The sequence below is a fragment of the Bidens hawaiensis genome, unplaced genomic scaffold (genome assembly GCF_021521415.1).
Source record: "Bidens hawaiensis isolate Kalapana, Puna unplaced genomic scaffold, B.hawaiensis_p1.1 tig00012273_1, whole genome shotgun sequence".
Taxonomy (NCBI): Eukaryota; Viridiplantae; Streptophyta; class Magnoliopsida; order Asterales; family Asteraceae; genus Bidens; species Bidens hawaiensis.
The window spans coordinates 181,623-195,277 of NW_027491995.1; positions in this window are offsets into that span (position 1 = coordinate 181,623).

Consider the following 13,655-nt stretch of genomic DNA (forward strand, 5'->3'; position numbering starts at 1 on the left):
TCAAAAGCTTTAGTAAAAAGATCAACCTTTTGCTCGAAATAGTTGCAAAATTATCTACAAATGACGGATACGAAATAACAAAAAATTTATGTTAATACCATACAAACGGATAAAGACTCAATACAGACAACTTACAAGTACATCGACCAAATATATTACAGATCATCCAGCTTAAGTGCGACATAGCAATCACATAAAGATACGAAATGACAAACAATTTAGATTAATGATTCAAGAACTTATATGGAACATTTAAATTTATGTTTACTTATGCAATTCACCCGTTTTATCTCAAGTGGCCAAGTTGGCTAAACTAAAATATTTAGTAAAAAAATAGTACATGTCAAATGAATTGAGTAGGTCAAAACGGGTTAAAATTCATTCAAAGTGAATTCATATGCATAGACCTCTGTTTGTGAAGTAAAGAGATAATTCAATAAAACAATTTAGTAACACTTCTATTAAATGTGAAATAGTCATAAATTTTAATAAGTGTTATAAAATGAAATAAAAATGATACCCTTGGTGTGATTTAAGAAACGGATTAAACCAAAAAAATGGATTTCAGGGAGAGGGGAAAAAACTAAGTTTTCCTCGATTGTGTTCTCATATTACAATATGAAGATTTGTTTAAGCACACCTCTCAACCACCTCCTCTTGATTGATGCTCACCTAAAGTCTAGAAATTATTGTAAAAAAATTTGAGAAAATACATACAACAGATGAATGATAGAAAATCCCACAAAGACCTTCGGCATGACTAAAATTAGAGAAAATATATATCATTGCAGCATGCTCTTTTTCATATTCTTCTTGGTCTGAGAAAGTTGAAATTACATGCTTACTACAAGACACCCCTGCATCAGCAGCTATAGTTTCATTATATGATCCCTCTGTAATAATCCAAAATGAATTGTAATAGTTAAACACTTAGACCAATGTGAGATGTGATCCAATAAGTATTTGCAAAATGTATAGCTATACATCAGAAGTTAACAAATTAGATAGAAAAAACTTACTTGAAATTACTTTATTGGTGCATCTTTCAAGCACCTACTGCTATTGAAGGCCACCAGGAGATCTGAATGTTCAACGAATTTAATGTGCTCAAACTTAACATTGCTTGAGACACACTTAGATCATTATAAAAAATCCGCCTCAATGGAGCATTGTTTCCTGTTTGAAACTTGTCCTTTGATTTTCTTTTTCAAGTTTCAATATCTCTTGCATACTTGATGGTATAACTTGACCCTTGAAGAAACATAAATCCACCCCTCAAGGTCTAACACGTTAGTCCGAGGGTTATGGTTAAGTATTCTACACGATGGGTTATAAAACCTTCTTGGTGCAGACGAGTGTATCCTACTATTGGGCCTGGATTTGTGGTTTGTACTTGATATAGTAATGTTTGGGCTTGGGTTTTGGTTGTGTATGTAAGCCAAGAACACTTATGTGTTCTCGGTAGGCTCTTGGTTGTTTAGGCCGGCATTAGTTGGTTGTTATGCCTATATATAGTAATATTTTGTATAGGGTAAAAGGTTGTTCATTCCTCGTATTGTGATCTATCATTTTAAGTGCTTAAGCACCCGACGTATTCAATAATATACGTGTATTTTGAAGAAATTTTGTGTTACTTTTACTGTTCTTATTCGTATTCTTGAATCACCGAGTGTTGGTATTCCACACCAATACTCATTTAGTTGATATCATATTGTAGTGATCCAGATTCGGGACTTACAATTGGTATCAGAGCCTTAGACGATTTCAGGCTCATTATTGTGATATCAACGATTCAAGGATCAGCTGTCACGGTGGTCATAGTGTTTTGTTTTTTTCCGGCGAGTTTGTAATCGGAGAAGAAGAAGAAGAAAGAAACTATTTTTGTGAACATATTGACCTTAGTTTGGAAACAAATCATAATCCCACTTTCTTGGGAGTTTGTTATAAGTCAGTTGAAGAACTTTCTGGTTTTCGGTCACTGTTGGTTTTCGGCAACTATCAGTTCTCGGCAATCAATAATTTTTTGCCACTGTTAGTTCTCGGCTACTGCTAGTTCTCGGTTTATTATTGTTCTCGGTTACTGTTTGTTCTCGGTGACTGAGTGTTCTTGGCCAAGAGTGTTTTTCGGTCAATAGTTGGTCAACAAATTGAGTTCTCGGTCAATTTTTGGTCAACTCCAGAGTTCTCGGTCAAAGCTTATAATACCTGAGTTCTCGGTCAAAAGTTTGGTCAATTTTTCAGTTCTCGGTCTACGTGTCTCTGTATACTCAGTCCAGTCTGTCTGTTTGGGCTTGTTTTTATTGGACTTAGCTATTGGACTTATTTTGAATTGGACCTAAAAACAATCAGTAACCATCTTGCAATGGCCTAGTTAACTAATGGCAGCAACTCTATCAACTCGTCACTTCACCAAGAACTTGACTCCATCATGGGCACTGCTACTCGTATACCCCGTTTATTTTCCCACGAGGGGTTCAGTGAATGGAAATTCCGTTTTGAACACTATGCCAAAATGAAAGACTCTAAAATCTGGAAAAGTATTGTGAGGGGACCTCAAAGGATTACCAATCAAAAGGATAATTCAGACGAGGTTCTTATAAAACCTGTTGCAGACTATGATGATGATGATTTTGCTAAGGTTGAAGAAGATGAGAAAGCTCTTTCAACTCTAACCATGGAACTTTCACCCGAGATTGCCCTTCAGTTTAGAGAACTCCAAACAGCTAAGGAATTGTGGGCCGCACTGATAGAGGTTTATGAAGGAAATGAGGACATGAAGAGAAGTCGCCAAGATCTATCGCGACAAAAGTTTAATATGTTCAATCATGTATTGGGAGAGACATTGGAATCCCAACTTCAAAGGTTCATATCTCACGTAACTGAAATGAGAACTGCAGGAATTTTTCTACAAACTTCAGAAATTAACAACAAGTTGGTGAACTCTCTGCCAAAAAAATTGGACATGAATGTTGCGGTTGTTAAAAAAACCAAGGATCTGAATAGAATGAGCATGACTGAGATGATAGCCACCATTAAAGCTTGTGATATGGATGATAAGCAACGGGCAATAAATCACGCTAGTTTTTATAGTGCTGTGGGATATAATGTTGGTTCTAACAGTGCTCTTATGTCTCAAGATAGTTTTTCTCTATTCAAGCCTACTCATCAAACACCACAAGGAAACTTTCAGATGTTCTCGTCCACTCTAGGTAAATCATCATCTAGCTCGCCTAATCCAGCACCCGTCTTTTTCACAAAATCTAGTCAGTCTACAAATGATTCTGGTAAAACCACTCCCAGTCCTAACTCCAGCCAGATTCCCACTATACCCAAAGAAACTCAAGAGAATATTGCTCTAATGGCGGGATTTATGAATTGTTATCATGCCTTTCTGGCCGAAGACTTGGTTCAGCCGGTTGTTACTGCTAAACTAGATCAGATTCATCCCGATGATGTTGAAGAAATGGACATCTCATAGCAAATTTCCATGGCCGTTTTCCGTGCAAAGAAGTTTACTAAGGGGACGGGTTGAAACAGTTGGAACATGCCTAATAACCAAAAGGTGGGCTTTAACAAAGAGACCCTCAGATGCTACAACTGTCACGAGCTGGGTCACTTTGCTCGTGAATGCACTAATCCAGCTAAAGATGGAAATACAGAAAGGGCATTGGTTCCAGTTGGAAATGATCGGGGTGAGGTTAGAGGCAGTTCGGGGAAAGGTGAAAGAGGTATGGTTGCTCAAACGTTCACGTGAGAAGGTCAGATGGTTGCGCTTAACATTGGGAATTAAACTGAAAATTTTGCCACAGTTGAAGACTCTGAAGAGGAAAACACTGCTAAGGAGAAGGTCAAGGAACTCCAGTTTGCTTACATGGCATTCATTTCTTCAGATCCATCTGAGGTACGTTTTCAACCATGCTCTTTAAATTGTGGTAAAAAAATAGAAATGTTTAAGCTTCATAACGATAGCCTAATTAGAGATATGGAGAGAATAAAATCAGAAAATTGTAAACTTAAGAAAAATGAAAAGGGATTTTTAGACAAAGTTGAATCTCTTAACAAAGACATTAAGAAACTTAAGTCTGATTTTAGCATAAAGAGCTATCACCATCGTGATGCCAAACAAGAAATTGCTTAGTTAACTGCCAAACTGGAAGCCTCTAAGTTAGAAATCTTGAATCTAACTAACAAGTTTGAAAAGGCTGAACTTGATTTTAAAAAATTCGATGGTTCCAGTAAAGTAGTTAACTTAATGATTGAAAACCAATTGTGGTGGAAGGAAAATGAAGGTGAGGGAATAGGATACAGTCAAGTTCCCCCACCTTATAACCACAATTATGTCCCTACCCCTGTTACCAAAGAACAGGTGGAAAAGATAAAATACATGAAGTATGGTAAACAAGATAAGGGTGAAGGGACTGGTTCTACAAACACCGGTCCATCTACTTCAAGTATGAATGATTCTAACATGTCTACTTCATGTGCAGAAAAAGTAATTGTGAAGGAGTGGACTAATGAGGATGACGACCCTAGTTTTGATTTTGATAATAATTATATTTCTAATGTTTCTTTAGAACCTCCTGTTTGTGTGGGATCTGTTTTAAAGAGCAAGGATTCTTGTGTGGTTGATTCGGTTGAAACTTTAACCTCTAATAATGTGGTTTCCAATAAAAACAAAAATTCAAAAATACAAAACAAAATTTCAAAAAATTCAGAAAAATATGTTGCACCTAAGTTTGTCAAGGAAGGATGCTCTAAAGACAAACAAGGTGATAAGTTCAAGAGGGGTGATCATAATTCTCGCAAAACTAAGCAAACTGATCCACACAACCAGTCCAGACAAGGAGTTGCCCAAAATGAATTTTTCATAAAACGTCAGACATGTTTTAAGTGTGGCACTCCTTGTCATATTTCCAGAAACTGTCCACATCGTCCGTATGTTCCCTACTACGGATTTTATCAAAGGAATATGCCTCATATGCCTCATAACATTTAAAGACAAGAATTCAGGCATTGTCCAGCTAGTTCCTTTGACGATGATTGGAATCGAAACAAGTCTGGCAGGTTTAGTTCTTATCAGACCAAACCGAACAGATACAAAAAAATAGTCAGAAATGATGTTTCAAAGTCAAATTCAAACATAAAAACTAAGACTAAGTCCAAACAGGAGAAACGGGCAGATTCGTCTCCTCCCACGTCCAAATCACCAGAGGTTACGACAACCATCCGTACATATAACTCCAAGTCTCACAGACATAGATGGTTTCCTAAATCTCCGGCCAAAGAGTCAACAAAATCTATTTTTGATGATCAAAAGGATATGTCATGACAATTCGTGAAAACTGTAGACGAATCAGGGTCACCCAGTGTAAGTATGGACTGGGTACCAAAAACTAACTAATCCCGCGTTTTGTGCAGGGACAGCTATGGAGGAATATCATCAGACCTTGGTATCTTGATAGTGGATGTTCCAGGCACATGACAGGAGACATCACCCAACTACACGACATTCAAACATTTAATAGTGGGTACATGTCCTTTGCGGGAGGAGAAAAGGGAAAGATCACTCAAAAGGGTACTGTAAGTAACGGTGACTTGAAGTTTGAAAACGTTAACTTTGTTCCAAAATTGAAGCATAGTCTTTTAAGCGTGTCACAAATTTGTGATAAAGATTTTTCAACTCATTTTACTAAAAAGGAGTGCTCAATTCTGAAACCTGGTATAATCATACCAGAAGAATGGATCCTTGTTCGATCACAACGAAAAGATAATGCTTATGTGATCGACATGAACAAAAATGTTCCTGACGAAATAACCTGTTTGTTTTCAAAAGTGTCAGAACATAATGCGATGCTTTGGCATCTTCGGCTTGGTCATGCTAATACAAAAAATCTAAATCGTCTTGCTAAGATCAATTTAGTGCGTGGTCTACCAATCAAGGATTTTGTGATTGTTGAAAAATGTGTGGCTTGTGCTCTGGGTAAACATCATCGAAAATCTCATAAGCCTAAATTAATTAATACCATCTCGTCAGTCTTTTAGTTACTTCATATGGACCTCTTTGGGCCAGTTCATGTTTAAGTTTGTCTCGTAGCTCCTATTGTCTTGTTATTACTGATGACTACTCACGTTTTACATGGGTGTTTTTCTTGTCAAATAAGAGTGAAATTGCATATCTGATCAAGAAGTTTGTGGTATTAATGGAGAATCAACTGAACATAAAGCTTAAAAGAATCCGTTGTGATAATGGAACGGAATTCAAGAAAGCAGTTTTGAATCATTTTTGCTCAAAAAAGGGGGTGCTACGTCAGTACGGTGCTCCACGGACGCCTCAACAAAATGGTGTCGCTAAAAGAAGAAACAAAACTCTAATCGAAGCAGCAAGAACGATGTTATGTGACTCTAAACTGCCACTGTTTTTCTGGGCAGAAGCCATCAATACGGCTTGTTATGTTCAGAACCGGTTGATAATCAACAAGTCTAAGATGAAGACTCCGTATGAGATTGTTTATGGTCATCAACCCATTGTCGCACACTTCAGAGCGTTCGGGTGTCCGTGCACGTTACTAAATCTAAAAACCACTCCAAAGTTTGGGGCCTCATCGGATGAGTGCTACTTCGTTGGATATGCGGGAAATACAACATATAGGGTCTACAAGAAGTCAACTAAGCAGATTCTAGAGTCATATGAAGTTCGTTGGTTAGAAGAAAATGAGACTAACACCCGTGTTGGTCCCGATTGGTTATTCGACTACAATGAATTCTTCAAGCCCTTCAATGTATTTCCAATCATCAATACAGACTCTCAAGGTGGTTCCACAAGGGAAGTTACACAAGACAATCCTCAATCACTGTCTCATATCTCTCTGTTACTGGATGATGAGGTTATTGAACTGACTAGTGCTTTGACCACATCAGATAATCAGCCTAAACAATCTTCAGAGACTGATTGTTCACCAATCTCGTCTGAGAATATTGCAAATGTTGAGGGGGAGAGTTCCGTTTGTCAGATATTCGGGAGCACTTTGTTTCCCGACGCCATTCCAGATGAATACGTTGCCGGAACTTCGTACTCTCACAATGCAACAACGTCTGGATGGAAAAACCCCCTCACTGATTCTGGGGAGAACGTAACAAATATTCAACCTAATAGTGATGTTTCTGATCAGTTGATTCCATCAAGAATCCAAAAGAATCATCCAATTGAAAACATCATAAGTCCCATTGAAGCAGGTGTGTCCACCAGAAGTCAGACCGGACACATAAACAGCTGTATGTTTTCCTGTTTCATATCTCAAATCGAGCCAAAGAATGTTGAAATGGCACTTCAAGAACCTAGTTGGGTCGATGCTATGCATGAAGAACTGAATCAGTTTGATAAGTTGAAGGTATGGAGATTGGTTAAACTGCCGGAAGGAAAGAAAGCTCTTGATACAAGATGGGTATTTAGGAACAAGCAAGATGACACCGGGGATATTGTTCGTAATAAGGCACGACTGGTAGTTCGTGGGTTTCTCCAGGTAGAAGGGTTAGATTACAGAGAGGTCTATGCTCCAGTAGCTATACTTGAGGCAATTAGAATTTTTCTGGCATATGCATCGTATATGGGTTTCACAGTATATCATATGGATGTTAAAATAGCATTTTTGTATGGTGAGGTCAAAGAAGAAATTTATGTTGATCAGCCACCGGGTTTCGTTGACTCTAAGAAACCAAATCATGTTTACAAGTTAGACAAGGCTCTGTACGGGTTACATCAGGCTCCACGGGCGTGGTATGCTACACTGACCACGCACCTTCTTGACCACGGCTACAAGCGGGGAACGATTGATCAAACTTTGTTCCGGAAAAATGTCGGAAAATATTTGATTCTGGTACAGATATATGTTGATGACATCATCTTCGGTTCCACCAGTGCTGATTTGTGCAAAGAATTTGAGGATGTTATGCAGAAAAGATTTGAGATGAGCTCGTTGGGTGAAATGACAACATTTCTGGGTTTACAGGTTCGCCAAAGTCCGACGAAAATTCTGTTGCATCAAGGAAAGTATGTTGAAGATATGCTGGCTAAGTTTGAGCTTCAAGATTCCAAGAGTGCTAATACTCCAATGGCAGAAAGACCGCTATTGTCATCTGATCCTGAAGGGAGTCCCGTAGATCAAACATACTATCAATCGATGATCAGGTCTCTGATGTATCTCACAGCTAGCCGTCCCGACATAATGTTCGCAGTCTGCCAATGTGCTCGCCTCCAGGCTAATCCTAAACTCTCTCATTTAATTGCTGTTAAACGTATTTTTAGATATCTGAAGGGACAACCGAAGTTAGGTCTTTGGTATCCCAAACAATCAGAATTTGATCTTTATGCTTTTGCTGATAGCAATTATGGTGGAGATGACATTGACAGGAAATCCACGTCAGCAGGTTGCCAGTTTCTCGGAGATCGTCTCATCTCATGGCAATGTAAGAAACAACAAACAGTGTCCACCTCAACTGCCGAAGCAAAGTACGTTTCGCATCCGCTTGCTGCTCTCAGGTTCTCTGGATGCAAAACCAGTTGCTGGATTACGGTTTGGAATTTCTTGACACTCCCATTTTCTGTGATAATGATGCGGCTATTGCTATTGTGAAAAACCCAGCCCAACATTCTAAAACCCAGCACATCGATATTAAAATTCATTTTATTCTTGACTGTTTCGATCAAAAATTGATTCAACTAGAACAGGTCCACACTGATAATAACGTGGCGGACTTATTTACAAAACCGGTCGGAACAGCAAAATTTAATGTGCTTGTTAGTTTTCTTAAAATGCTTCGTTTCGAGGATTGAGTCTTTTTGGGGATAAATTTGTACTTTTTTTTATTTTTGCACAAATTTAGGGGGAGAAAAATCAAAAAGACAAAAATAGTGTGTGTGCGTTGTGTTTATTTAAAAAAAAATATTGTTCAAGATTCATTTTCGCTTAAAATTATGTCGGTTGCTTAAGTTTGAAGGACATATACTTGTATATGGTTGGTCCGTTGTTTTACTTGCAGTTTCACTGGATAGCCATTTACCTAATGACTGAAAGCACCCGGGGCAATTATGATGTGTTTTTATGTTTTATGTTCTTTCACTTAAAATTATGTCGGTAACCCTGAGTTAGAAGGACATGTGTTTCCATGCATGTTTGGTCTGGTTAACCACTTGTGGTTGTAATGGATAGCCATTTACCTGAAGGCCTAAAGTGACCGGGGTGACTGAATGCTTAACACGTATGTCTTATTTAACTCTCCGGGAAGTGATATTAATATTCAGTTAACGGCTTCTGAAGCTTTAAAGTATATTCAAATGAAAATTGATCCAGCCTTTGGAAAATGATAGACAAATTGTTTCTGTGTGCCTAACGGGTAAAGTTATTAAGCTTAAAAGGCTCTAGAACAGTCATTGATGTGTATGGTACTTTCCACGATGCGTAAAAGTTAAAGTGATGTAAACTAAATTTGCTAAACTTAATGTGGAGAGTCATTTTAAAGACAGGTGCATGTCTCCAGATACATCTCTTCGAATGATAGGCAGAAAAGCAATTACCCAGTCTTACACGAGCCTGTTAGTGTCTTGATCACCAAAAATATTGTATCGTTAAGCCATTTTTATTATTATTATTATTGAAGCAAAAAAAATGTAATTGCAGTTACTTATTTATATTTAAGTCATTTCATTTTCAAGGCTTAAAGGGTCAAACTAGAACTACAGAGATGGGGGCACACAAGTAAGTCCTGTCATGTCTTGAATGAAAGGCATGTCAGTTTACTGGCACTAAGTCCAACGTTCAACCTTAAAAAATTAAGTCTGCTTTGTATAAAATCTTTTGATCAAGCACTAGGGGGTTGGAGTCAAATTGGGTGATCTGAGGAAAGCCATATACTCTTTGAGAAGAGATAGGAGGCTTCGCAGGTCCATGAGTGATGTCCATCTGAGCTTTATGCCTAACTGAACCTTAATCATATCACTGATACGATGAAAGATCATGCTAAGTATGGGATATACGCTATCAATATGTCTCTTAATGTCATAATAACACTGAACATGAATCCTTGTGACAGCCTCTTAAACGATATGATTCCATGTTCGGATCTTTTCATAAAAGGGCGGCAGTTTTACGAAGAACTGAAATTTGATCCCGACTTACATAAAAATTATAAAGGGAGTTGTCTTACTTTTGTGTGGATTTATTTTTCTTGGTTTAGTTTTGTTTTTTTTACTTTGTTCTGTCTTGCATAGTTTTAAGGTCTCCTCGAAATTACTCTCCTCGAAACGTCCATTAATAATCTGGTCTTTCAACTTGGGCTTATCACAGTTGGGTTTTATCAAACCTTGTTGGGCTTTTCAATTTGTTAATAATCTGGTTTTTCAACTTGGGCCCTTCACGAGCCCATCTTCCATTTTGGTTCTCGGCCCGGGTTGAGGGTTTATAATGAAAGTTAAGCTAATTTTCACTATTATTCTATTGGTATTACTAAAAGCTTTCTCTCTATCAAACATCTAAGCCGAAATCCGATTCATCTCCTCTAATCATCCTCACAGTGTATTTCTTTGTTTGACAGGTATAATGAAAGGGGATATGAAATTCTGATTTTATCAGGGGATTAAATTAAGACTGTGAAACCGATTTCATGGAATCCATAAGCAATTTTTGGATATTCTAGGGTTTAGTGTGGATTTATATGTTTTCGGTTGTCCACCTCTATTCAATCTGCAAGAAGAAACTCCAAGAAGAAACTCAGGGGTTTTCTGTTTTCTCGGTTGACTTTTGTTGACCGAGAACACCTTACACTGACAGAGAACTCATGTTCTCGGCCAAGATAACCGAGAACTTTTGTTCTCGGTTGTTTTGACTTCCATTGACCGAACGCAGTTCATGTTGACCGAAATCTCTTCTTCTGGGCCTCGTATTCTGCATCTGGGCCCAATTCTCACTGTTTGGCCCAGATCATTACTAAGCTATGGACTTGGGATGTGTTGTATTTCTTTGTTGGACCTGTTCAAATTTTTTAGCCAAAAACTTCCTTTAATCCATGGACAAATCTGTTAATTATTATCAAATTATCATATTGGATATCTAACTTGATACGTTTGGTGCATATATGGCTGATCAGAACTCGTTAAAGTATGTTGATACTCATAACATAGCTGGTCACTTGTATGATCCACCATTGGCTCAAAAAGAATTCAAGTCGATGATAGTCGGACTCAATGCTTGCAGGATTTCTCATGCTCTTCGGGAAAATCCTGTCATTTGCAAGAAGATGATTACTGAATTCTGGAACAATGCAAAGATCAATCCTCAAGGGGCAGATGGAGTTATTTCAATCGACTCCAAAATACAGACGAAGCCGGTTACTGTTACTGAAGCCATCATCAGAGAGGTACTTTTGTTTGGGGATCAACCTGACTACCCAACAGAGTACTCTGTAACTGAAGTTACTGAAGTTATTACAATAATGGGGTATGAAGGCACTTATCTACCGGTAATCAAGAAATTGTTTCACCCTTACTGGAGATACCTATTGCACACGTTCTTCACATGCATCTCGGGAAGAAAGGGGGGTTCAGATGAAATCAGTCACACCCAAATGTCTGTCGCTGCTGCTCTAATCATGGGTTGGAATTACAACTATTCCAAGTTCGTTTTAAATGAAATGATGAGCAATCTAAGGGCAAAGAAGAAGGAGATGTTCTTGATGTATCCAAGGTTTTTACAGATGATTTTTTATTCTCATTACACCAACTTGGTTAAATCTGTTGAGACCTTGGATATGAAGTCTATGAGACCCAATTCCTTTGGGTTAATGAAGCAGTCAAGAAAAGGAGCCAAAGTGGTTTATAGGGGATTGAAACCCCTGGTAAAATTCGGTCATTTTGCTGAGACCAAAGCTGAGCCTGTCATAGCTCAGATTGCTGACGAACATGTGGCACCTACTCAACCACGTGCTGCTACATTTGAGATTTCCGATGATGAAGAAGATGAAGAAGAGCACCACCAGCCAAGTACTCTTACAGATGATGAAAGATTAAAAGCCCTCGAAGCTGCTAAAGTCTTATTTCAGTCAACTGCTCGGAAGCCTCCTTTGACAGTTTTCCTGAAAACACTGAGGAAGAATATGTTGAAGAACCAACTGCTGATCTCATTCATCGTAAACGAAAAAGGGATGACTTGAGATCTAGCGAGTTGGACAGTGAAGTTGAAACAACCATAGTTACACCAACACCTACACCCACACCAGCACCAGAATCAACCACCAACCCTCAACAACACACCGATAACCCAGAATCGCAAACTGAACCTGCTGCACCTACTACTGAGCCATCATTTATGGAGTTGTTGTCCAACGATTGGTGATGATTTTGATTTTGAAACAGATATTCCGCATATTGATACTGCAGATATTCCCTCTGGGTTATCAGGTCAAATTGATCAAGGTCAGTCAAGTTTCGGTGCTTCAAAAAAGGTTGCTCAAATCCTTGCTATGCAAGAAAATTATTTTCAGAACAAAGGAAAGGGAGTGGTTCTTGAGAATGCACCTGTGGATGTTAAGGCACTACAACGTCGAGTTTTTGAACTCGAGCAGGATTCAATAATTAAAGATGTCCGCATCCAGGAACTTGAGGCTAGCAACTCAGATAAAGACTCCAAGATTAAAGAGCTGCAGTATGGCATGGGAAGTTTAACAGCTATGTATCTCGATCTCCAACAAAAGCTCGTTCAGAAATTTGGAGATGAGTTCAAAAGTAATGAAGATATGGTATATCAAACTCCCACTGCTGATCAAGACAAAGATTCTGATGTTCGTCCAGACGATAACACTAGTGTAAGTCGACAAGAAGAATCAGATTCCCTAAAGCAATACTTGGATGCACCATCTGTCACAAAAGAAAAATCTGACAGAATTAAGAAGAAACTACTTGAAAAGGGAAAGAAGAAGTTGCTGGTAATGAAGAACTCAGATCAGAATGTTGTATCTTCAGATCACCCAGAGAGATATATTTTTACGCTTCAAAAGGGGTTCTCTGACAAATACGGTGACCGATCTAGAGTTTTATCCTGGGGTTACGAGTCAGATAAGAGTATGTGGTGGGTTAAGAGAAAGTCGGGAACAATGGAGTACTATAAAAAGATGAAAGACTTTGGTTCTTGGACTAAAGTTGATTTGAGTGATTTAATTAATTCTCCATTTACTAATCCATCAAATGACAAGCGGGGCATAGATTTTTGGGAATTTTTGAAAAGACAAGTTGATCGAGGCTTCCCAAATATTAAAACTGCCGAGTCATTTTTGAAGAAAGCTAAAGGCGTTCAAGATCCGAGAACAGGAAAAACAATGGTGAATGTGATGTGGCCTCCCACAAAGAAAGCTACTTATATTCCCTTACCAAATGCCATTCCCGATGGTACGTTAGATAACATGAGATTCTGGTTCTATGATTCTTTTACTGCCACAGCTGTTGTCAAACTACAAAAAGGGAAAGGTCTATACCGTTTTGTTGACCCTAAGGATTTGTTGAAATTCCATGAGAATGATATCAAGACGCTTAGCACGTTTCAGATTGTTGCTGATGGTATTTTTGAAACAGCCGCCAAAGAATACACAAGGATGGTAGCGTCTATCATCAA